This window comes from Halichoerus grypus, chromosome 4 (assembly GCF_964656455.1).
Source record: "Halichoerus grypus chromosome 4, mHalGry1.hap1.1, whole genome shotgun sequence".
NCBI lineage: Eukaryota > Metazoa > Chordata > Mammalia > Carnivora > Phocidae > Halichoerus > Halichoerus grypus.
Genome location: NC_135715.1, coordinates 113,999,179 through 114,026,391, shown reverse-complemented (window position 1 = coordinate 114,026,391; position 27,213 = coordinate 113,999,179). Strand labels below are relative to the sequence as shown.

The 27,213-nt window shown below is 33.8% G+C and overlaps 1 protein-coding gene across 4 annotated transcripts in view; it reads right to left on the bottom strand.

Annotated features, from left to right (window-relative positions):
• MBD5 (methyl-CpG binding domain protein 5) overlaps positions 1-27,213 on the bottom strand; it is a 437,846-nt gene that overhangs the window by 179,548 nt on the left and 231,085 nt on the right. The gene's annotated exons all lie outside the window — the stretch shown is intronic.

Sequence of the window (27,213 nt, the reverse complement as noted above, 5' to 3'; positions counted from 1 at the left end):
CATTGAGAAGTAAATTAAAGAATCAACCAACACAATGGATATGCATAATTTTGTATATTACAGAGAACATAATTTTCTTCAAATGTCCATGTAATGTTTATCAAAATTGATTATATTCGATGCCACAATGACAACTTCATTCAACTTCAAAAATTAAAAAATTTATAGGCCAGCAACTAATCAAAAGACAATAAAACTAGGATCTACTGACTAAAGATAAAAAGAATAAATAACACTATCTAGAGACTAAAAATCATTCTCCAAAGAGGAAATAAAGCCATAAATTAGAGATTCCATATTTTAAAAATAACAGTAAAGGTAGTCAAAAGCTCTTGAGATAGGTTTCTGTTATGAAATGATAGGATGAACTCATATTTCTATCTCCTTTCTCTTGAGATCTCATTAAAATACTAGTAAAGAAATAATTTTTAAAGGGAAAAACATAAAATAAGGAAAAAGGATGAGAGGCCACCTATCAATGGAAAAGGGAGTTTAACAACTTCAGAGAGAAGGAAAGTAGAAGGAGTTCTAAGTGGTAAAGCAGAGCAGTAGAGCAGGGGGCCAACCCACTGGAGGAAGCCTGGAAAGGCAGAAAACACCAAGTATGATGGACTTTAGTAGAGAGAGACATAGGGCTGAAAGCAGGAAATAATTGAAAGTCAGAAGACAAAGCTGTGGATTTCCCAACCACTAGTGACCCTAGGATATTCAGCAGACAGTCAACTTCCACCTCTATTTCAATTAAAAAAAAATGAGTTTTCTTCTCCAAAGAAATTTCACACACCATCTGGTATGAATCAGGGTGGCTAGAATGAGAGGCAATGCTCCCTATCAGAGACATCAGCATTTTACATCTAAGGTTTCTAAAACACAACTATTTTCATGAATATTCAGCCAAAGTGAAGCCAGCCAATAAACTAGTCTACACAGAACTCAGAGCCCTTCTATTACTCTATTTAAAATGTAAAGAGGAACCAAAGATCACCAAATACTTGAGGTATATTAGCCACAATGAAGAGAAAAATAAAGACAACAAAAGTGGGGAAACAAAACACTATGAGAAAGTGGAGAATATTTACAGAATATAAAGTAACTTTGAACAACTGCCAATACATCCATAAAATAAAAACAGGATATCTTTAAGAAAGAATAAGAATGAGCCCTCAGAAATTAAATATATGATTACCAAATTCAATAGGGAGTTTGGAAAATAGAGTTAAGAAAAAATTTCAAAAAAGAGAATAAAAAGCACAAGAGAGGATATGAGAAAGAGTTAAGAGTTACAGAGGATTGATTCTAAAGGGTTAACATTCAACTAACAGAAGTCTCAGAATGGAAAAAATAGGGACATATACAGGTAAAATTAATCATAGAAATAATAAAAGTAGCTCCAGAAATAAAAAAGGATATAAAACTTCAGATTAAAGGATCCTGGTATGCCAAGTACAAGAGATTAAAAAAATCCATGACTAGACATATCTTTATGAAATTTTGGACCACTAGGCAAGGAGACCTTAAAGGCTTCCAGTAAGAAGAAACAAGTCACATATCAATCATCTGGTCAGCAATACTGGAAGAAATGGAGCAATGTCTTAAAAGTTGTGAGGAAATGATTTTAAATTTCAGTATCTAGCAAAAGCAGTTTTCAAAGATGGAAGTAAAATAAAGACAGATGTACAGGTATGCAAGGACTTAAAAAGTTAATCTCCCATATATCCTTTCTTGAATGATTACTTGAGCTTTCACATCTAATCTGGCAAAAGAAGAAAGGAAATCAAGAAGGAGGATGACTTGGGGATCAAAGAAATAACTCTCACTCAGGACACTTGACTAGACACATGTTTAACTATTAGACTAAAATTTAGCCTAGCAAATGCAAAAAAAAAAAAAAGTGACTGAAGGAAAGAAGAGTAATTCAAGGAAGAATATTAAGCAAACCACATGCAAATTATAGTTAAGTTGAATTGTTGATGTATGTTGTCAAAGGAAAATTTAGTAATAATCTATCATGGTTGTGGTTGTACAGAAATGTAAGAGAAAATTCAAGCACCTTAAGGTTTTTGTTTTGTTAGGATGTACTGATTACCTCTATATTTTATTAGAGAATAAAAGTTCATATATGTGGATGTAGACAAAAATTAAAACAGGAAGCAAAATTTCCAAACCATCAAAAGAAAACCAGGATATAAAAGAAAATTAGATCAGTTCAACAGAAAGCAGGAAAAGAAATAAGATGAACAAACATGGAAGAAAGTAATAAGTAGAAAACTAAATAACTACAGGGCAGGAAATAGTGAAAATATATCAACAGTCATATTGCATCCTAGCAAATTTTATTCTTCCATTAAAAGACAAAGACTCTGACTAAAAAGAAAGAAGAAAAGGAAGGAAGGGAGGAATGTGGATGGAATGAAGGAAGGAAGGAAGGAAGGAAGGTAGAAAATCCAGTGACAAACTAGTTTAAAAAGGCACACTTAAATCAGTATGATGGAGAAATGTTGAAAATCAGAGGATAAAAGAAAAAAGAGAAGCCATAAAAATGCTAATAAAAGAAAGCAGGTATCAGAAAAATACTTTTTAACTGAAGACAAAATCCATTAACTGGAACAAGGATATTAAATTGATAAAACTCAAATTCCAACAAAAACGTGTAAAAACATAATAATCTTGACACCTTGGTCATGTTTAGAAAAATATGTTCTCTCTATATACACACACATGTATACTATTAATATCTATATAAGCAGATACTATTAATATATGCTTCTGTTTATATAAAACTCATTTGCTTATTCTTATTATGCTTCTGTTTATATAAAACTTCTTATTCTATATTCTTATTAAAAATATTAATAGTATATATACTAATATATACCTATAACATATTAATACATATAATACATATAATATTAATATATATTACTAGTATATAGTATATATACATAATAGTATACATTATATACTATTATATATATATAGTTTAGTATATATTATATAATATAGTATATAATATATATTATGTAGTATATAGTATACATTAGTATATAATAGCATATGATATAATATATAATATATATTCTAGTCATAGTATATATCTGTGTAGGTATACACACACACAGATATTGCTTAATAATATAAGGAGAAATAGTCATTTACAACCACAGTAGAAAATTAAATAGAGTTCTCTCATAAATTAACAGTCAAGTAGTCAAAAATAAATGACAGAAATACCAAGCTTCATCAACAGAAAATATGTATTGTTTTTAAATGCCCAAAGAGAATGATTATGTATTAGCTTATAAAGAAAATTTCAATAAATTTCCCAAGTAGAAATTATGAAGACCACATCATCTAAACGAAGAAATAACACTATAAATCCACAATAAAGGAACAGTTAAACCCATATCCTCTTACAACTAAAAAAAAAAAAAAAGTATTTTCCTAAATAATGCCTGTATTAAAGAGGAAATAAAAAATACATTACAGACTATTTAGAAATAATTGATGTAAGAAGAAAACCTACAGCTTTAAGTCTATGTATTAAAAAAGACCTAGTTTGAAACATATGAACCAAGCATTTAATTCAAGGATCCAGAAAAGAAAAATAATATATACCTAAAGAAAAGAGAATAAAGAGGCAGCGATAAAACAGAAATAAAAGAAACAAAACCAGGATGGTAGACTTGGACAACCACAACAAAAGTGGCCCTTTCTGCAGTCCAGTAAAACAGATAGTTCTGGTGCTATTTCAATATTTCAAATGATCTCAGAGAAAGAATAAAAGCCTTTAAATTCATTTTATGAAACTGATGTACTTTGCTATAAAAGATGACTTGACAAAGCAAAAATAAAAACTGAAAACTAATCTTTTATTCTTTCATTCAGTATATATTGACTGTCTATTCTACTACAGGTATTGCACCAGGCAATATGGATAAAGCAGTAAATAAAAAGACAAATCCCTACCCCACCTCCATGGAGATTAGATTTTGAAAATAAGCAAATCAATACATGACCAAGTATGGTTTATAAGAGGAATATGAGATATGTATGTTGGGAAATTTAATAAAATATATTATTATATTAATAGGACAAAAAACCCTTATGATTATCATCATAAATGATTAAAGTTATTTGATAAAGTCCAGTATCAACTTCTGTTTAAAATACTTTATGTAAATTAGAAAGTGTACAGGATACACTTATTTACATTATTCTCCAAGAATTAGCTAACATAACCAGATAAAATTAGATGAGATGCAAACATTGGAAAGGATTTGGAATTATCATTTGCTAATGGTAAAATTATCTACATGAAAAAAACCCAAGTGTACTAATTAAATTAGCAAGATACTTCATGAAGTAAGATAGTTCATGGCCTGTTAAAAAATAAATGTACAATAAAAAAATAAGAAGAGTTTTATACAAACAGAAGTATAGTAGAACATGTAATAGAAAAAAAGAGATAGTTCAAAACAGCAACAAAAAGTATAATACTTAGTAATGTAAGAAATCTCATAGAAGCTGCACTATTAAAATCAGTAGGAATAAGAAGAGCTTTTCTAGACAATATGTTATTTATATGGAAAAATAAAATTACATCCCTACCTCAAATTCATATCTAAGACAAATTCTGGGTGGATTAAAGACTGACACATGAACAGCAAATTTAAATACAAGATTATTAAAAATTAAAGAACATTATATATTATTTATTAAGAATACATATATTTAGTAAAAATATTAAATTATCCATGCATATGAGCCCATTAATTTCACAACAGTGGTTACCTTTGGAGACAGAGGGCAGGAGAAGGGCTAAAAGTGGGCTTCAGCTTTGTCAGTAATATATCATTATTTGAATATTTTTTTAAAGATTTATTTATTTATTTTAGAGAGAGCGAGAGAGGGGGCTGCAGAGGGAAAGGGAGCGAGAGTCTCAAACTAACTCTCCACTGAGCATGGAGGCCTACGTGAGGCTGGATCTGGAACAGGAGATCACAACCTGAGCAGAAACCAAGAGTCGGTTGTTAATCAACTGTGCCACCCAAGTGCCTGTATGTATCATTACTTTTTTTAAGAAGTGGGAGTTAAATCAGGATTAAGTGTTTAGTTTGATTTGAGTTTTCAATTACTTTCTGTACTTTTTTAGTATGTTTGAAATATTTCATAATGAAGAATAGAAAATTTACGGCATCTATAATCCATTTAATCTTTATTTTGGTGAAAATTGTGAGATTAGTGGACTTACTCTAATTGTCACACTATTGAATAATCCATGCTTTCCCTGTTTTAATTTGAAATGCCTGTATCATCCCTTTGCGGTCTTTTGGCTAAGATCAAGTGAAAAGCCTGTATCATGCTGTAAATTTTTCTATATTTGGGCCTATTTGTCTTTTTTATCCTGTTCTTTTTTTATCTATTTTGGCCTCAGGACCACAATTTTAGTTATTAAAACTTTTACAATAAGTTTACAAATGAATAGATGGCCAAACCTGCATTACTTCTCTTCCCCACCCTTCTTTCTCTCCCCAATCAGTATTTCCCTGGTACCTCCTTAGTATTTATTGTTCCTCAATAAATGTTAGGAATAGCTCCTGATGAAGCTTAGAATCCTTTATGTCAGCTCCATAAAGACAGGGATTTCTATTTTATTCTTTGCTGTATCCCAACAGCTTCCACAGAGTTTGACATACAGTAGTCTCTGAATATTTGTTCAGTGAAATCATTCATTAAAAAAACCAAAACAAACCAAACATAAAACCCCTGAAAATCTAGGATTATATTATATTTCTAGACTAATGTGGAGGAGAATTTGCATCTTTATTGTACTTAGTCAAATGAACATTTATCTCTTTGTTAATGTGATTTTAAATATCTCTCAGCGAAGTTTTATAATTTTCTTCAGCTAAATTGTACATGAAATTCCTTTTATGTTTATCCTTGATATGATTTTTGTTATGATTGATATCCCTTTCCCTTATTGGCTAATAGGGGAGTAACTGATTTTGTGAGTTTCTTATCCAGCAAACTTGCTATCTTCTTTTAATTCTATATAGATAATAGTAACATCTGCAAATAATGACATTTTGTGTTTTGCTAGCCAATCTGTATATTTCTCTTCTTTTCCCTTTCTTCTTGCTTTGGGTAGAACTTCTAGTATGTTGAGAAGCTGGAATGACAATAGGCACCTTTTTTTTTTTTTTCAGATTTTCAATGGAATGCTTGCTATTTTATAAATTTTATTTTTAAGATTTTCATAGGTACTTTTTTATCAGATTAAGAAATTTTCCTTCTATTTCTAGTTTGTTAAGTATTTCATATAATTATTGTTGAATTTTATTGAATGTTTTTTATACATCTATTAAGATGAACACATGGTTTTTCTCCTTTAATATTCAAGGTACTAGATTACCTTGGCATTTTTTTTTTTTTTTTTAAATTGAACCATTCTTGAATTCCTTGGATAAAGCCTACATGGTCAGGAGATAACTTTTACACACATAAACATTATTCACTTCAATTTTCTAATGTTTTATTTACAGTTCTTGCATCAAAGTTTCCATGTGAAACTGGTTCATAAGTTTTCTTTTTTTATTGTCTTTGCCTGATTTTGATATTAAAATCAAAAGAGAGATGCTTTCCCACTTTTCCTGAAACATTTCTTTTCCACCCTAGTCCAAGCTACCATCTGAATTATCCTCTAATTCTCCCTTCTTTTCAAATTTATATTTTCTCTTCCTTGACCCCATCTTTTTTTCTCGCCATCCTACCACCTCACACATGCTCTCAAATGTAAGTTCCAAGAGCAAGGAGCTTGCCTCTCCCCAGAAATTTGGCCTCTGTCAAACCTATAACAAAATATCTGTTGAATAAATGAAAGAAATAAAATCCTATTTTTCATCTATCAGACTGGCAAAGACAAAAAACTTGAAATGTCCATATTGACACTTTGGGGAAAAATGAACACACATTTATATGCATATATTCTAAAGAGTAATTTGAAGATATTAACCAAAAGCCTTTAAAACATGATACCTTTGACCAAGCAAGTGTATTGCTAGCAATTTATTTTTTTTGATGTAATCTAACAACGTGAAAACATTTTTTATCAAAATGTTGTTCATCGGGAAAAATGGTAAACAACCTAATTGTTCAATGATATGTGATTTTTTAATAAATTAATAAATTATGACATCCATACAGTAGAACAGCATGTACTTCTAAAATTGTCACAGAAAGATGTTTTGGACAAATTGTAAACTTTAAAAAGATAGTAATATAATGTGTATTATCATACTATTTTGGTAAAAAAGTTTACTTCTATGCATTGAACAAAGCCTAGAAGTATATACACAAAAATATTGCTGTTATTTACCATCAGTACTAGGATAAACAAAAGTTTTATTCTTTTCCTTTACCTATATTTTTCTACCTTTCTATCATGAACACTATGTTTTGGACACAAAGCATAAATTTATTTATTTATTTATTTATTTATTTATTTTTTTTTTTAAAAGATTTTATTTATTTATTCATTAGAGACAGAGAGAGAGAGAGAGGCAGAGGGAGAAGCAGGCTCCCAAGGAGCAGGGAGCCCGACGCGGGACTCGATCCCAGGACCCTGAGATCATGACCTGAGCCGAAGGCAGACGCTTAACCATCTGAGCCACCCAGGCGCCCACAAAGCATAAAATTTAAAAAGAAAAGAGTTCTAATATCATGCTGTTACCAATTTAATGAAAAATCTCTGGCACTGGGAAGTAATATCAAATATTCAAGCGTGTGTGTATGTGTGTGTGTGTGTGTGTGTATAAGTGACATCTGTTGAAGGCTGCCCAGTATTTGAACACACTTCTTTGGGGGATCTCGAAACTAATTACTAATGAGCAGTAATGTGACCTAGGTTCAGCCAAACTAACATTTCCATTCAGAGCTCTGAATTCGGTGAAAGCAATGCAGAGACACAGAAAATCATTAGAGATTACTCCTTGAACCTGTGGCCAAACTGAGACACCAAACTCCAAGAGTGTCCAAGGGTAGCAGAGCACAGCAGCATGACAAAGAATGTCCAGTGGTACATTAACAGCAACTTCTAAAGCAGAATTTTCTTATGGTATGATATTGGCTAGGCTTTGCCTTTTTTGGTTTCTACTATGTTCTTAAGCCTGTTTCTCCTGTGCCCTTATAGATTCTGTAGAGCTCTATTATGGTATTTTTTCAAAAAGGTCCTTTTCTGCTTCAGACAAGTTAGATTCTATTTAGAATGAAGAATCCTGGTATAATTCTCAATTGGCACAATTGGTGACTGGTACAACAGCCTAGCAATTATCACCAATTATCCTCAATTAATGCTCTTGCATTTCAGAAATTGCCACTATTTTTCTAGTTAGGTCAAAAGGTTACTAGAGAGTGCATGGGTATAAATACCAGAAAGATCAGGTATGAATACCAGCCATGATATTTACTATTTGTCTGAACTCAGACAATAGATCTAATCTCTGTAGCCCATAATCTCTTCATTTGTAAATTATTTTGAGGATTCAATAAGATCATGTTAAAATTTCACATATCCAATATTTACCTTAAATTCTTAACTCTGCTTCCTTATTTCATGGCTCACATTATACCTACACTTTTAATTCATGTATACTTCCACCATAAACACCACTTGCCAATATGATCAACTCTATTTCATCAGACTGTGAAACCTATGCATAAATCTAAATGTCTGCTTTCTTCAATACTATGTATTGGTTACTGCAGTCTGGTAGAGAAATTAGTATGATCCATATAAAGTCAAACTGCCTTGTGGCCAGACTAACAATGCTATATTCAGATAAAAACAAACAAAACGGCAGCTCATATCCAAAAAAGCACTGAAAAGTGAGAAAAAGAATTTGAATCTTTACTGAACTCTCATGAAGAAGAACTAATGTAAGATTCCATTGCTAATGCATAGTAAAAAATCTTAAAATTCTCTTTTGTCATCTCCTTAAATTACAGGGTAGGGCAGTTGCCCCAGAATCTCATCTCAGACCCCTAAATCTTCCTCAAATTATCTCTCTAAGCTCCATCCAATATAACTTTTTCCTTCAACACATCCCTTCCTCTAGTCTTTCTGGATTGACTATTTTCTCCCTCTAACTTGCTAATGTAAATCAATCAAGCTTTCTCAGCTTCTTTCAATTCTCCACCCTTCCCATATATATAAAACACAAAAAAATGGCCCTGAAGCTGAGCAAATAGGGAAAGATTTATTAACTTTTAAGTACTGATAATCTTTTATCCTCCCCCATGCCTTCCAACATTTCTCTTTTTTCTCTTCTTCTCTGTCCCTCTTCTCCTGTCTCTCTTTCTTTCCCTCCCTCCCTCCCTCCCCCTGCCACCACAACTGTATAGTTTTGAGCCATGATATATTTTGATCTGAAACGACAATTATGTCTTCACACGTGCTTGGCAATCCTACATTTTCCTGCTTGGACTTTTCCTCTATTTCTCAGCTCTGATGTTTTTCCTGAGCTCCAGATTCACAAATGTCTCTACCTTCTGGACATCTTCATTTGTGTGCCTTAAGGGCATGGGCATTTCAAACACAAAATTTAAAGTGAATGAAACACTCAGCACCTTTCTCCTTAAATCTTTTTTTCTCCTGTATTCTCCAACCCAACATCAACGTGCACTTGGTCAAACAAAAAGCCTCAGTGTGATTCCTACTTTTCTGCTTCCTTCATACTCTATATTCATTAATCACCAAGTCCTGATCTCTCTAATTGTTTTAATCTCTTGCATTTGTACACTATTGTACACATTAGTTGCCACTACCCTAGATTAGACTAGCATCCACATTTTCCTCTATCTGGTCTTCCTGTCTCCTGGTCTGTCTTATTTCAGTTCATTGTTTTTACTATTGTTAAAACAGTCTTTCTAAGATGTCAATCTCATTCTGTCACTTAACTACATGGGTTCTGGAGTCTGACTGCTAAGTTTTGAACCAGATTTAATGATCAGCTAGGGAGGAGGGAAAGTGTATGCTACACAGACACTACACAGTTAAGCACACAGACACTACAATCTATTTGCCTTGGTTCAAATGTCAACGTTGTCTTTATTAATATATGACCTTGGAACAATTACTTAAATTTGTAGGACTCAGTTTTCTTAACTGTGAAACTGAAATAACAAAAGAATCTATATTATAGAGAAGTTATAAGGATTACGTTAAACAGAAAGCTCTAACAGAGCCATGTAAATATTTGCCATTATTATTATATGGCCTTACACAGATTATACAGCCTCTCAGTACTTCAGTCGTCCTATCTATAAACAGGAGTAATATGTTATGACATAGGTTTTTTGCTATTAGACGACATAATGGGACTCAATTAGATGTCACATCCTCTGTTAAAACATTCTCTGATCTCCCAATTCCCAAGGCAGGAATAAATGTACAAGACCCCACTGCACCAGTCTGTACTCTATACCATAGCATTTAACACAGGTAGTTACAACTGACTGCTTCTCTGTCTCCTTCCCCAAACTGGATGTTCTTGGATTGCAGGAGGTATGCATCCCCCAGTGGTTTTTCTATTATACATCAGAGCAAAATTTTATTGTACAAATGAATGAATGAATATATATAATATGTCTTTCCCAATGTCTAGCAAATAACAGGTGGTCAATATATATCAATTTTCTTTATCAATTTTCTCAGTCTGTGGTGGGGATGGTGGTAGGACAGTGTCCTACTAGAGCTCTCTTTCCTTTTGGTTTTAGCCTCTACCAAAGTACCAGGCCATTTGGTGATGAGCCCTTTTATCTGGATCTAAGCCAATTGTCATTGCTGAGTTTCAGTATCCCAACCTCAATAATCTCATAAGAAATTAAGTCACTATTTCCATATCTGGGCCTTTTTCTGAAGGGCCAACAGTGAAGAAAAATGTCTCTAACAATGTTAGAGTCAGAGTACATTCTTTTTTTTTTTTTTTTAAAGATTTTTATTTATTTATTTGTCAGAGAGAGAGAGCACAAGCAGGGGGAGTGGCAGGCACAGGGAGAAGCGGGCTCCCTGTGCAGAGCTCTATCCCAGGACCCTGGGATCAAGACCTGAGCTGAAGGCAGATGCTTAACCGACTGAGCCACCCAGGCATCCCAAGTCAGAGTACATTTTTCAAACACTACAGTGCCATGTGACATCGATAAACTTGATTTTTTTCCCCATGAAACATCTTCACGGACTAGATGAGGTTTGTTAAGTTTAAAAATTTTGCCATGGAGATCCCTTAACTCTCAGAAATTTCTCATAAAGATACTTGGTATTTTATACATATTCATAATTAGAATATGAATATGAATCATTATCTTTCAGGGTTTCTTAATGAGATACCTCTTATCATTTGATATTAAAAATCTTGGTTAGATGGAACTGTTCCATGCTCTGCAAGAAATGTGAGGCTCCTGGACCCTTCTAGTAGCACTCTCCAATGGCAGTAACTCTTTGCCATCGCTGTGGCAGTCGACAATGCCTCTAGACATTTCCAAACTTCCTTTAGGGAGTGAAGTCGGAGGGAACAAAAATGATCATCACACTTAGTTGAGAATCATTTTCAGTTAGACCATTCACCTGACCTTTAAAATATATCCATTTCTCTAATATACTTATTACTTTGCCCTGATATCTTGCTGATGAAATCAAGGCAAAGGTAATGGTTACTTATTTTCTCTCTCAAGAAATGAATTGTACTTTTGACATACAGAAGTAAGATGTTAGGGGAAATCAACACTTGCATTAATTGCTGAACAGGTATACATTTGCTAAACATTATCTTTGAACTATTTTCATTTGTACTCAGTTAAACCTACAGAACTTGGCACTCCCTCTGAAAACATGAAGGAATTCCTCTGAAAAATGACCACCACTCTTTAAGAACCATGACGAACAAATATTTTAAATTGAATAGAAATTATGTAAAATGTTTTATTTTTTAATTTTTTTAAAGATCCTATTTGTTTATTCATTTGAGAGAGAGAGAGTAAGCAGGGGGAGGAGCAGAGGGAGAGGGATAAGCAGACTCTACGCTAAGCGGGGAGCCTGATGTGGGGCTCGATCCCATGACCCCGAGTTCATGACCTGAGCCAAAACCAAGAGTGGAACACTTAACCAACTGAGCCACCCAGGCGGCCTTAAATGTATGTTTTAAATAAATTTATATGGACAATTCTATCTAGCTTGTTAGGTGTAGTATGCTACTGGGAAGTTTTTTAAAAATACTATGAATAGATATTGAATACTTTCAAGTACCTTTCTGTCATTTTCGTCAAAATGGTCATACAAACTAAAAATATTATAAAAATGAAGACCAATCATTTTTTGAAGTTGGGACACCTGGTGGCTCAGTCGGTTAAGCGTCTGCCTTCAGCTCATGTCATGATCCCAGGGTTCTGGGATTGAGTCTCACATCGGGCTTCCTGCTCAGTGGGGAGTCTGCTTCTTCCTCTCCCACTCCCCCTGCTTGTGTGCATGCTTGCTCGTGCTCTCTCCATCTCTGTCAAATAAATAAAATCTTTTAAAAAAATAAAGAAGTACAAAATGCATGGGAGTTCTTGCCTTTCTTTTCTTTTTTTAAATCTTTATTGGGTTTCCTAGTTGTTAGGAATTGAAAGTGATTTTTTTAAAAAGATTTTATTTATTTATTTGACAGAGAGCATGAGCAAGGGTAGGAGCAAGGGGAGAGGGACAAACAGACTCCTTGCTGAGCAGGGAGCCTGAGGTGGACCGATCCCAGGACCCCGGGATCATGACCCGAGCTGAAGGCAGACGCTTAACTGACTGAGCCACCCAGGCACCCAGTTCTTGCCTTTCTTTACCTAACGACATTTAACCTCACTGCAACAAGACATAAAATCAGTGAGATATATGATCCAAATACATCAATAAAGACTTCTGAAGTACAGTATTTCTTGTATCAAAAGGAAATATAAACAAAGTCCTAATTTATAATGCAAATCTAACCTTTTCTGCTTTGAAATAATTGCTCTGGCAGATTTCTTACATTGTTTTAAAGAAGTCAGGCATTCCTACCTTTCCCCTTTGCACCCATCTCACCACTACTTTTTTTCTTTTTAAAGAATATTTATTAAGAATTTTTTTAGACCCACAGCACTATATTAAGTACTCTGAATTATGTCAGGGTAAGAAATGAAGGAAAGGGGAAATGCAAATTAAAACAACAGTGAGATACCACTACACACCTATTAAAATACCCAAAATCTGGGACACTAACAACACCAAATGCTGGCAAGGATGTGGAGGCAAAAGGAACTCTCATATATTGCTGGTGGGAGTGCAAAATGATACAGCCATTTTGGAAGACAGTTTACAAAACTAAACATACTCTTACCATATGATCAAGTAACTGCACTCCTTGGCATTTACCCAAAGAAGCTTAAAACTATGTCTACACAAAAACCTACACATGGATGTTTATAGCAGCTTTATTTATAATCACCAAAACTTGGAAGCAATCAAGATGTCCTTCAGTACATGAATAGATAAATAAACTATGGCACATCCAGACAATAGAATATTATTCACTACTAAAAAGCTATCAAGCCATGAAAGCATGGAGAAATCTTAAATGCATATTACTAAATGAAAGAAGCCAATCTGAAAAGGCTATATAGTCTAGGATTCCAATGATATGATATCTGGAAAAGGCATAATTATGGAGACAGTAAAAAGATCAGCAGTTTCCAGGGGTGGGATGGGAGTAGGGATGAATAGGCAGAGCAGAGGACTTCTAGGGCAGTGAAAATACTCTGTATGAAATTATACATTTGTTCAAACCCATAGAATGTACAACACCAGATTGAACCCTAAGCAAACTATGGACTTTGGGTGATTATAATATGTCAGTGTAGGTTCATCCTTAATAACAAATGTACCATTCTGGTAAGTGATGTTAATAATGGGGGAGGCTATGCATGTGTGGGACTATGGAAAATCTCTGTGTCTTCCTCTCAATTTTGCTGTGAATGTAAAACTGCTCTAAAATAATAGTCTTTTTAAAAAAATTAAGGAAAGCAAGAAAAAAGGACACATTTTTAAAAACACTATTTTTCAAATAGCTTATTTTCTAGACAAAAAAATCTAAAGCCTTAAAAAGAACTACATGAAACAAGCATGCTGCAAGCAATAAAGTATAAAGTGGCAGAGTGGAACAGTAGAAAGAACACTAAACTTGAGTTAGAAAACTCGGGATCAAATCAAATTTTTGTGTGAAACTGGGCAAGGCATTTACATTTACTTTTTCTAAGTCCCAGTTTTCTCTATTGTAAAGTAAGAATAATCACATTTCTCTTAGAATTGTTTTGAAAATTAATGACCTAAATCTCTGAAAGTACACTTAACTAGCCAACCATTAAATGTTTCTTTTCCATAAAGTCTAGGAATGAAAAACAAGATGGGATCATTACCTGGTGTGATTTTTTATAGTTTCGTTAATTTGCCTAAATGTCATAATCTACAGGGGAAAACACACTGTTATAATCTATAGAAGAGCAGGAAAGCCCTAGCTGTCTTCATTCAAACCTATTTCTGTCAAGTCATTCTCCACTATCTGCACTATTCTATGGGACCCAATGAAGAAAAAGGTATATCATATGGATAGATGTTAGTTGTAGTAGCAGAATTCAGAACATACTGTTTTTTACATTGGGAAAATGGTCTACAAGGGCAAAGAATGTCCAGAAGAGCCAAAAATAGAAAGTAGACAAGCATGATAGGAAAGTAGCTAGAAAGGCAGTTACAGAGTAGGGTTCCTCACGTATGGCACTGACTGCATTTTGGACCCCATAATTCTTTGTTGTGGGGGGCTGTTCTGTGCATTGTTAGATGCATAGGAGCATCCCTGGCTGTGTGTCATAGTCCACCAGTAATGACAACCCCAAATGTCATCAGATATTGCTGAATGTTCCTTTAGGGGGAAAAACTGCCCCTGACTGAGAATCACAGATTTAGATGGTAACAATGGAAGGGAAAAAAGAGTGAGATAACTAATAATACTGGCCAAAAGATTCACAGTTAAAACAGGCACAATTTTAAAATATTTATCAACTCAAAAATGATATATGTTTATATGAATCATGTCTGGGGAGAATTATCAGCAGTAGCTCTCAAGTAGATAATGTAACGAACAGAAGAAGAATAAATGTAATATAATGACTGTGTCAAAGGTCAGAAGGTGAGAGAAGGAAATAATGAATTGATATGGCAGTGAATCAGGTTAGGGGTAACTTTTTCAGTGTGCCAATTTTAATTTTCTTCTTAATTTTTTTTCCAAAACTGTAACTGAGGAAAACATGGTAGTTGATTTTGCCCTTTTAGGTAAGTGGGCAGGTGGATAGACAGGTAAAAGGATTAGAAGTAGGCATTTGACAAAATACAGCATCCTTTCTTGATAAAAACCCTCAAGAAAATAGGGATAGAAGGAACATACCTCAACATCATAAAGGTCATATATGAAAGACTCACAGCTAATATCATCCTCAATGGGGAAAAACTGAGAGCTTTTCCCCTAAGGTCAGGAACACAACAGGGATGTCTACTTTCACCACTGTTACTTAACATAGTACTGGAAGTCCTAGCCTCAGCAATAAGACAACAAAAAGAAGGCAAAAAGAGGCATCCAAATTAGCAAGGAAGAAGTCAAATTTTCATTCTTCACAGACGACATGATACTTTATGCAGAAAACCTGGAAGACTCCATCAAAAAATTGTTAGAACTAATACATGCATTCTACAAAGTTATAGGATATAAAATCAATGTACAGAAATCTGTTGCATTTCTATACACCAATAATGAAGCAGCAGAAAGAGAAATCAAGTAATCGATTCCATTTACAATTGCACCAAAAACCATAAGATACCTAGGAATCAACCTAACAAAGAGGTAAAAGATGCTCAACATCTGAAAACTATGGAACACTTATGAAAGAAATTGAAGAAGACACAAAGAAATGGAAAAAGAAAAAAAAAAGACAGTGTCTTCAACAAATGGTGTTGGGAAAACTGGACAGCAACATGCAGAAGAATGAAACTGGACCACTTTCTTACACCATACACAAATACAAATTCAAAATGGATGAAAGACCTAAATGTGAGACAGGAAACCATGGATTGGAAGAACAAATATTGTTAAAATGTCTACACTACCCAAAGCAATCTACACATTCAGTGCAATCCATATCAAAATAACATCAGCTCTTTTCACAGAGCTAGAACAAACAATTCTAAAATTTGTATGGAACGAGAAAAACCCCGAATAGCCAAAGTAATGTTGAAAAAGAAAACCAAAGGTGGAGGCATCACAATTTCGGACTTCAAGCTGTATTACAAAACTATAATCATCAAGACAGCATGGTACTGGCACAAAAACAGACATATAGATCAATGGAACAGACTAGAGAACCCAGAAATGAACCCATAACTATATGATCAACTGATTTTCGACAGAGCAGGAAAGAATATCCAATGGAAAAAAGACAGTCTCTTCAACAAATGCTATTGGGAAAATTGGACAGCCACAAGCAGAAGAATGAAACTGGACCACTTTCTTACACCATACACAAAAATAAATTCAAAATGGATGAAAGACCTAAATGTGAGACAGGAAACCATCAAAATCCTAGAAGAGAACACAGGTGGCAACCTCTTTGACTTTGGCCACAGCAACTTCTTACTAGACACATCACCAGAAGCAAGGGATACAAAAGCAAAAATGAACTACTGGGACCTCATCTAGATGAAAAGCTTCTGCACAGTGAAGAAAACAATCAACAAAACTAAAAGGCAACCAACGGAATGGGAGAAGATATTTGCAACTGACATATCAGATAAAGGGCTAGTATCCAAAATCTATAATGAACTTATCAAACTCAACACCCAAAAATTAAATAATCCAGTTAAGAAATGGGCAGAAGACATGAACAGACATTTCTCCAAAGAAGACATACAAATTGCTAACAGACGCATGAAAAAATGCTCAACATCTCTCATCATCAGGGAAATAGCAAGTCAAAACCACAATGAGCTATCACCTCACACCGGTCTGAATGGCTAAAATTAACAACTCAGGGAACAAAAGATGTTGTCAAGGATGCAGAGAAAGGGGAACCCTCCTACACTACTGGTGGGAATGCAAACTGGTGCAGCCACTCTGAAAAACAGTATGGAGTTTCCTCAAAAAGTTAAAAATAGAACTACCCTATGACCTAGCAATTGCACTACTAGGTATTTATCCAAAAGATACAAAAATACTGATTCAAGGAGCATATGCACCCCAATGTTTATAGCAGCACTATTAACAATAGCCACACTATGGAAAGAGCCCAGATGTCCATATATTGATGAATAGATAAAGAAGATGTGAGATACACATGCATACACACACAATGGCATATTACTCAGCCCTCAAAAGGTACGAAATCTTGCCATTTGCAACAACGTAGTTGGAACTAGAGTGTATTATGCTAAATGAAATAAGTCAGTGAGAGAATGACAAATACCATATGATTTCACTCATATGTGGAATTTAAGAAACAAATTAGATGAACATAGTGGAAGAGAAAGAAAAATAAAATAAGATAAAATGAGAGAGGGAGTCAAACCATAAGAGACTCTTAACAGTAGAGAACGAACTGAGGGTTGATGGAGGGGAGGTCAGGTCGGGGGGACGGTCTAAATGGGTGATAGGTATTAAGGAGGGCACTTGCTGGGATGGGCACTGGGTGTTATATGTAAGTGATGAATCACTAAATTCTACTCCTGAAACCAATACTGCACTATATGTTACCTAACTTGAATTTAAATAAAATCTCCGAAGGAAAAAAAAGGATTAGGAATAGTTACCTGAAATTATAATCATATTAAATGTAAAAAGTCTTTTGTCCATTTTTCTTTTTTTTGAGGGGGTACTGATTTGCGATAATTCTTTTTCAATTATATGTGTTGAAATGTCTTCTCCAGTTTGTAACTTGTTTTTTTCATTCTTTTAAGATGACTTTTGAGAGAAGAAACATCACAATTATAATGCAATAAAATTTAATAATCTTTTCTTTAATGACTTTTTAAATTTTGTATCTTAATTTTTTCCCTATTCTGAATAAATAATCAATGAACCCAATACCATTTATTGAAAAGTCAACCCTTATCACAATACCAGCTCTGTTAAATAAGTTTCCAACCACAGAGATGTCTCTGGGCTGTGCTATTTCACTCCATTGGCCAATCCATCTATCTTTGCACCATTATAATATTGTATTAATTACTAAGGCTTTATATCAAATTTTCATATCTGGCAGTTCCAGTCTCCCCATCTTATTCTCCTTCTTCAGGAGTATAATATCATTGCCTTAATTCCATCTTTTATTTATTAAACAGATTTGTTTTATATTGTTTAATAATATGTGAAATGTTTGAAATCTTATTCTTCTATTATTTCTGATACTCTTTCCTGATACCCTATATTGTAATTTTTTATTGTAATCTTGTTATTTGTGTTTTTTTGAATTATACTTGGGGGAATTTTTTGAGTCCTGTATTCAAAGTGGATTCCTTCGGAGAGAATTTGTGTTTGCTTCTACCAACTACTTGGAGGATTTTAAACTTGGGACCACATTAAATTCTTGGCTTTAATTTTCTTTTTCATATCATCTATGTAGTGTGAAGTTCAGTAGCAAACCCACAAGACCAGCTTGTGGTTACAAATGATCAGGGAGATATTTTACTACGCTCAGCACCAAGATGTGAAGCAGTTAGTTATTCTTGAAGTGCTGTGGGAGGTGATAGGCTGATTTTATTATGCACTCTCACAATGAAGGTGCAGAGATTTGTAAGTCTGTGCTGAGGGGAACTTATGTTTATAAAGAACCTTGTGTTTTGACTCTCTCTTGTTCCTCTTTCAATGAAGAAAGAGTCTGTGAAAACCTTAGCCAGGGTTTACCAGGCTCAACAAATACTCTAAAGCTTCCTGCTCTGAATGGCACTTATATTACATTTGTTTATTGTTTTGTTGTTTTGTTTTATTTTTTTAAAGATTTTATTTATTTATTTGAGAGAGAGAGAGAGAGGGAGAGAGAACGAGAGCACAGAGGGAGAGTGAGAGGGAAAAGCAGACTCCCCGCTGAGCAGGGAGCCCTATGTGGGGCTCGATCCCAGGATCCTGGGATCATGACCTGAGCCGAAAGCAGACACTTAACCAACTGAGCCACCCAGGCACCCCTGTTGTTTTGTTTTAGCCTTGTAGGATAAACAAATCATCACCATCTTTCACACCATCTTTCCAGTTCATAAATGCATGCAATACTATTTTTATATCTAGCATATCATTTTTAGTTGTTTACCATGAGATGTAGGGTATCTAGTTCACCATACTAACAAGACACAAAGGTTAAATTTTATTTTCCCCCATCTTTATCTTTTCTTTACTTATTTCTTTTAAAATGTCTCTATTCTATTTTTTCCCTTGTTTTCAAAAAACCAGATACTCATTATGAAAAAAACCTGAAGTGATATGAAGTAGAAAAGTAAAAAGTCACAGCCCCCTAATCCACCTCCCCATAACTCTAAGGAAAAGACACTGTTATAGTTTGCTCTTATATAATATATATTTTTATTTTTAAAAAAATAGTATTATGCCTATAAATATTCCCCTATTGTTCCCTAACACGGTTTAAAAAAATAAATATATATCAGGTAGAATTTAACATGTCATTAATTATAGATCTACTTCATGAATATTTTCAAAAGAAAACAGTCTTGCAAATATTGAATTTTTTTCTCTTTTCTTCAATTTAAAATCCTATTTTCTGAAAAACATTCTGAAAGTATATTTTAACTTGTTTTATTAAATATGCAATGTTTCATTATAGATCCACATTTCATTTATAACTATGTTATTTATCAATAAACAGATTCACCATGACATATTTTCAAAGTTTGATATTCTCATCTCTCTTTATAAAACTGCATGATCAGAAGTTATTAACCTCAATGGATTTAGAATTTTATAAGTCATTAGGTACAGTGGGCTTACAAAATATTCTCAACATGCTAAGCAAGTGTTATTTCAAATGACTCTAAGCAGATTTAAAGTAGTTGTTATACTCCTGAAAGGGACTCAATATTCTAACTGGCTTTGAGCTACCATCTTCTCTGGCTGTTCTCATATGCTATGACAAAATAGCTCTTCTGATGGATCAAATGAACAATTAGTGACATTTGCCATCTTCAATATTTTGAATGTCCACTATCCAAGAAAGGTAGATGTTACACGTATTTTTAAGATATGCTGAAAACCTATATTAATTTATTCAGAGAACTTACTGATTAAAATAAAACATTCCCCCTACTATACAAGTTATTTATTGTAGGAAAAAGATCAAAGATCTTTGTTTCAAATTTTGTCTATTTTATCAAAAGAGGTTTTAAACAAGGCTTTTGGGGGTGCCTGGGTGGCTCAGTCGTTAAGTGTCTGTCTTCGGCTCAGGTCATGATCCGGGGGTCCTAGGATCAAGCCTGCATCGGGCTCCCTGCTCAGTCAGAAGCCTGCTTCTCCCTCTCCCATTCCCTCGGTTTGTGTTCCCTCTCTCGCTGTGTCTTTCTCTGTCAAATAAAAAAATAAAATCTTTAAAAAAAATTAACAAGGCTTTTGGAAAACTTTTGGAAACAAAGGAAAAAGCTCTTTAAGAATTAAAAACTGATTTCTGGCAGGGATGGGTTGCAGAGGCTGCAACAAAACCTGCTACAAAGTTTAGCAAAGAAAACAATTGAATAGGGGTGCCTGGGTGGCTCAATTGGTTAAGTGTCTGCCTTCAGCTCAGGTCATGATGTCAGGGTCCTGGTATTGAGCCCCACGTTAGGCTCCCTGATCAGTGGGGAGTCTGCTTCTCCCTTTCCTTCTGTGCACTCTTTCTCCCTCTCTCTCGTTCTCTCTCAAATAAATAAATAAAATCTTACAAAAAAAGAAAACAACTGGATAAAAATTAACATTTATACCAACCATGGTTTCAAAGAACAGTGGCAGAGATAGGAAAACAAATAGGTAGAAAGGAAAATTCTTTCTAATTATAAAAAGCTCATGACAGAGAATGAGAGAAAAACTCTAGACCATAAAAAGTGCTCTACAAGAAAGGAAATGTAATTATGGTATACTAGGTTTTGCAATGAACAATATTTACATAACATTAATAAGCTAAACATTTATTTTTTAAACTATATTGGCAAGATGGGGGGACAGAGAGCTACAAGTAAGCTAAGTCATCATCTAATGATAATAGATTATGTTTATAATTTCTATAATTCCTATCTATAATTTCTATCTATAAACAATGTCTAAAAATGGTAAACCTAGATATAGCAGTAAAAAAACCCCACATTATTTACAAATAGGTAGCTTAATTACTTTGGGAATTAAAAGGAAGTAAAGATTAAAGCAGTTAAATATTAAAAGCAGTTATCTCTAGATCTAGGTGGACTCATAGGGAGGGGACACTCAATATTATTTGACTTAACATGTGCATATAATACATTATTTTTTTTTAAAGGAAAAGAATAAGATCATAACAGGGACTTTAAGGCTGTATATATGTTCTCACTCCACTTCTGCATTTTAATATCCAATGGAGAGGCAACATGGTGTGATGGTGGTTGGATTTGGATCCACACAAATATGGGTTTGAATTCTGACTCTGCAACTGACTGATTCAAATGTCTGTGGGGAAGTCAGTTAATATTTTTGAGACCATATTGGTTTTGTATACAATTAGGCAATAATGATTTCCAGCATGCAGTGTAAGGACTACTAATAATCTATGTGGAGCATATGGCACATAGAAAATGTTTATTTAATAGTAGTCGCTATAATTAATCATTATTTCTTACTAATGAAAACAACAGCAAACTATCAAAGTCTATAATTTCTTTTTTTTCAAGGATTTTTATTTATTTATTTGACACTGAGCGAGAGCGCACAAGCAGGGGTCGCAGCAGGCAGAGGGAGAGAGAGAAGCAGACTCCCCGCTGAGCAGGGAGCCCGATGCAGGGCTCGATCCCAGGACCCTGGGATCATGACCTGAGCCGAAGGCAGACGCTTAACCGACTGAGCCATCCAGGCGCCCTGAAGTTTATAATTTCTAAAGCTACAATCTTATTTTAAAATCTGAATCATATAACTATCAGGTGAGTTTTATTATCTGTATTTTATAGTTGAGCAAAAAGGAAAAGCATACTTGCCCAAATCTATTAGTAGGAACTTAAACTTGAAACAAAACTGCAAATGCTCAATCTCTTTCAAAAATAATTCTCATTCAAACAATAAATAGGAAAGCAGAGAAGGGCTTTTCTGAGTAGAATGTTTTAATCAACAAAATTCTTTCATTATAGTTAGCAATAGGGTGATTAATGGTGGGGAAGATATAAGAAAAGTTTTAAAGAGAAAACAGCTGTGAATCTAGACATCAGTTCCAGGCCCAAGGTTTCCTAATACTCGAAAGATAGAAAGAAATTTAATTATTTTTACCTAAAGTAGCTACATAATAGAACTAAGAGAACTCTAATAGTAGAGTTAGATTCAATTGTGATCATGTACTTCCTGACCTAACTTTGTTACTCATTTGTACCTAAGCCCTCATAATTTTGTAAAGCATGCTCAAAAATTTATCATTCCTTTAAAATGACAGACTTTCAGGAAGTAACTTTTCAGGTCTTACGCTGTCCTGCCTTGTTATAATTCACTGAATCAAAGAAAGAAACATGACATCTACTTCCTAGATGTAACTTTTCAGGTCTTATGCTGTCCTGCCTTGTTATAATTCACTGAATCAAAGAAAGAAACATGACATCTACTTCCTAAATCTCAAGCACAGTGTCTAGGACACTGTCAACCACCTGTGAACCACTTTTGAAGGGCTGGACTTGCAAATCCAGGTCTGTGAACAATGAACTAGAATTCCAACTAAATTTAAACTTTGATGACAGGGAAGTTGGTCAGCCTTATTCACCACTGTATCACCAGTGTTTACCACAATGCCGGGCAAACAACAGGTGCTCAGTCAATATTTGTGAAATGGATAAAAAGTGTATGAAAGAGTTAATAATAATTACTAAGTGATTATTTGAGTTTTCATTCTGCAAAGATAAAAGGACCAAGTACAAAATTAATAATAAATTTTATTCATAAATCATAAATTATTTTTCCTTAATTAAAAAATAAAATAATGTAGATTAAGTGAAGTGCCACTTTTTGGAGTAAAAATTCTGCCACTTGCATACACATAAAGTCAATATTATAGTTTCACTACTTCTGTTTCATAATGTACTTTTACCCATCCCTTAATAGCAAAAATAATGCCAACAGTCATAGTAAATGCAACAGGATTTTCTAATCTAAAATACTATGGTCACTGTACTATAGGCCTGACATACATTATCTCATTCACACTTTACAACAAACTTATGAAACAGATATTATCACCACATTTGACAGATGAAGAAAATGGAGTTTAAAGAGGTAATCTGTGCAAGGTCACAAAGATGGTAAAATCCAGATTTAAGAAAAAAAAGTCTAATTCTAAAATAACTGGTTTAGCCATAGGGACAGTTAACACATACACACAGTCACACCATATCTAGCCTGCTATCCAACCCCAACCATGAGAGAATATTTTATCTATTCTTTCAACATCTATTGTATACCAGTTATGCTCCTGGTGCTATGCTAGGCTCTCCTAATGATCACTTGTAATTCTGAAATACAATAAAAAATGGCACATACCAACACTGCTCCCTGGAACCATACTGTTGAGAGCCATACTCTGAAAGTTTACACACTCTGTTCATATGCATGTGTGACATGTGTGCTTTTGTTTGTCTTACTAAGCTACACACTTCTTTTAGACAGGGTGGTACCAGGTTTATTTTTATATCCCCTAAAAATGCCTAGCACAGTGCTTTGCTCATAAAAAGTTCTTAATAAACACTGTTCAAAAATAACACTGTGTAAATTGAACTAAATTTCTTTGGCTGAGAGAAAATGTAAATGAAGATTTTATCTTCAAATCTTCTGTGCAATTATCTTATACTTAAAAAAACCATAAATTCCAAAAACAAGACAGTTTTATTATTTTAAATATTTCATTGGTAAGCTTTAATAAAATTGTTAAATTTTCATGGAAACAAATATAAAATCTATTCTGATAAATCTCATTTAGTATGTAAATAGACTTTATTTGCTTTTCATATATTATAACCTAGGTAATGTTCTTTTTATAACGTGGTCTTCCCCTACAATCCAAGTTAGTACATATGATTGCACAAGGATAAAAAGATTCCATTTTAAAAAGGATAAATAATAATTTTTCTATTTTTTCTCAGAGCCATTATTATGATTACAGAACTATATGAATACATGATTCTGTAAGAATTATATATAAAAAAAGAAACCACATCCTGGCAGGAATTATTTTATTTCCTTTTCTGACATTGCATTTTGCTTCTTAGTCTAGATAAAAATAAAATCAATTTGAAAGGACAGATTTTAATCTCAGATGATACTGAGCATTTATTTATTTATTTTTTTGGTGGAAAAAAAGATATGTGGCAATTCATACTATGCATTAGAGATCAGAATCTGGCCCTGAGTTTACATGATTGATGGGTTTCTATCCGAATAGGCATAAATGTGAATAGTAACTGTAATAATGCTTACCAGAGAGAGTGGATGTGACCTCAACCAGTTTCCCTTTTTAGCTTTAGCATTAAATCGCTTCCTCTATAGTGAAATGTTTTTGAAAAGCACACACAAAATCCTATGCATTACTTAAAATATAACACATATTAACACATATACACATCCATAACTAGATTTCAGTAGACAAAACAAACAATGATGTTAACTATTCATAGAAAACCTCATTCAATAACCAATTTCTGAAATTACATGCTTGCCCGGGGTACAAATCATTCATTTGTGAGTTACAAGTAAACCTAGAGGACGGAATAGTTCATTACCTAGTGGTATATTTTTTTACTATTTTCTTTAATTACCATATACACAAACGCTACTTATTTTACTAGGCCTGAGTATTCTCACTGAATATTCTGTCTGGCTCTAAAATTGAAAACTTACTTAGACTCATTCTTCTCTGATAGGGAAAAAAATACTACCATGGTTATCTTCTGGTTACCAGTCAGTTGGCTGGCTCCTAGGGGCTCATAGAAGAGAAAAGGACATCACTCAGCACACTGACCATGTAGCCTTATTGCTAGTAATCTTTGTTTTGTTGTTCCTCCTCATGGAAACAAATATAAAATCTATTCTGATAAATCTCATTTAACATGTAAATAGTTTATTTGCTTTTCATATATTATAACCTTGCAATTACAATCAGGCAGTTTCTGCTTCTTACATGGGATAATATTGAAACTGGAACTCCTGGGAGGCATAAACTTATCCTGAAGAACTGATTTAATTAATCTGTACTCCTATTATTTAGTAGTAAAATCTTAGGTAAGTCATCCACATTCCAACCTTATAGAATAATTATGGTAATAAAGGGTAGCAGCATTTATGAATGCCAATGAAGTTCTAAGCTCTGTGCCACATGTTTTACATATATTGTAAATATTTAATATTCAAAAGCCACTAACCTTATAAGGTAAATATGATCACTTCCATTTTATATATAAGGACACTAAAAACCAGAAATTTGAAGTAATGCCATAATAAATGGCACAGCCGGGAATCAAACCTAAGTCTAAGTGACTAAAATGATCATGAAATGAAATAATATACATGAATATAAAATAATGAAGTAAATAGGTAAATATAAAAGTAAAAAAATCTGAGGAACTGCAATTCCAATAATGGTGGAGTAACTTGAACCAGACTTGTTATCCCATGATAAGAATTTTAAACTGTGAAAAAATACTAAAACAAATAAATAAAAAACAACTATTTGGAGATCGACCAAAAGTAGGCAAAAACAGAAAGAGGCTCAGACCCTTGAAAGAAGAGAACATTGCTGGACAAGATCTGTATTTATATAGCTCTTCCTTTGATGTAAAAAAGTTGTGGGAGTAGCCAGAACTGAAGCAGAAAGCCACATTCCTATTGGCTTGAGGTAATAAAGACCAGAGTTCAGGGCTGAAAGAATGGCTGATAACTGGGGGCTGGGGGAGGTAGATTTTGGAAAGTGGGGAAGTGCAGAGGGGGAGTTAAAAATTTGTATATACATTCCCACTCCTGAACTATATATACATGGGGAAGACTCCAAAGAGCCTACTGGAAAATAATAGCTGAAAGGCTGAAAGGGATTTTTGCTGTTGCCCATTGCATTAGACAGAGTTTGGAGTTTGAATTGATGCAGCTTGGTGAACAACTTAGGCTTTCCATAGAAATCCCCAAAGGGCCACATTTTAGGAGTATAGACTATTCCTGTATTAAAAGAGTCACCTGAGGATTTAAGGCAAAACCAAAAGAGACCCACTCTAACAAAACATAGAACCAAGCCTTTATTAGACAAAGATAAGCAGCCAGTAATTTAACTGTTAGATAAAAAAAAAGTCATATTCTTCAGAGGAAGATAACAGAATCCAGAGTCTCAGAAGCATATAATATACCCAATATAGAATAAAAAATTTCTACAAATGAACAAACAGGAAAATTTGATCCAAGTTCCATAGAAAAAACAGCAATAGAACAGATTCTGTAATGACTCAGAAAGTACCTCCATGCAAGTACTTTATTATCAAGAATGTGGGGCACCTGCCTGGCTCAGTCAGTCAAGCATGTGACTCTTGATCTTGGGATTGTGAGTTCAAGCCTCATGTTGGGTGTAGAGATTACTTAAAAATAAAATCTTATAAATAAATAAATAAATAAATAAATAAATAAATATTATCAAGAACATTAAAAAATCATCATGATTGGGCACCTGGGTGGCTCAGATGGTTAAGCGTCTGCCTTCAGTTCAGGTCATGATCCCAGGGTCCTGGGATCGAGTCCCACATCAGGCTCCCTGCTCAGCGGGGAGCCTGCTTCTCCCTCTGCCTCTCTCTCTCTCTGTCTCTTATGAATAAATAAATAAAATCTTTAAAAAAAAATCATCATGATGAATTCACAAAAAGAATCAAGAGAAATGGAAACAAAAAAGAAT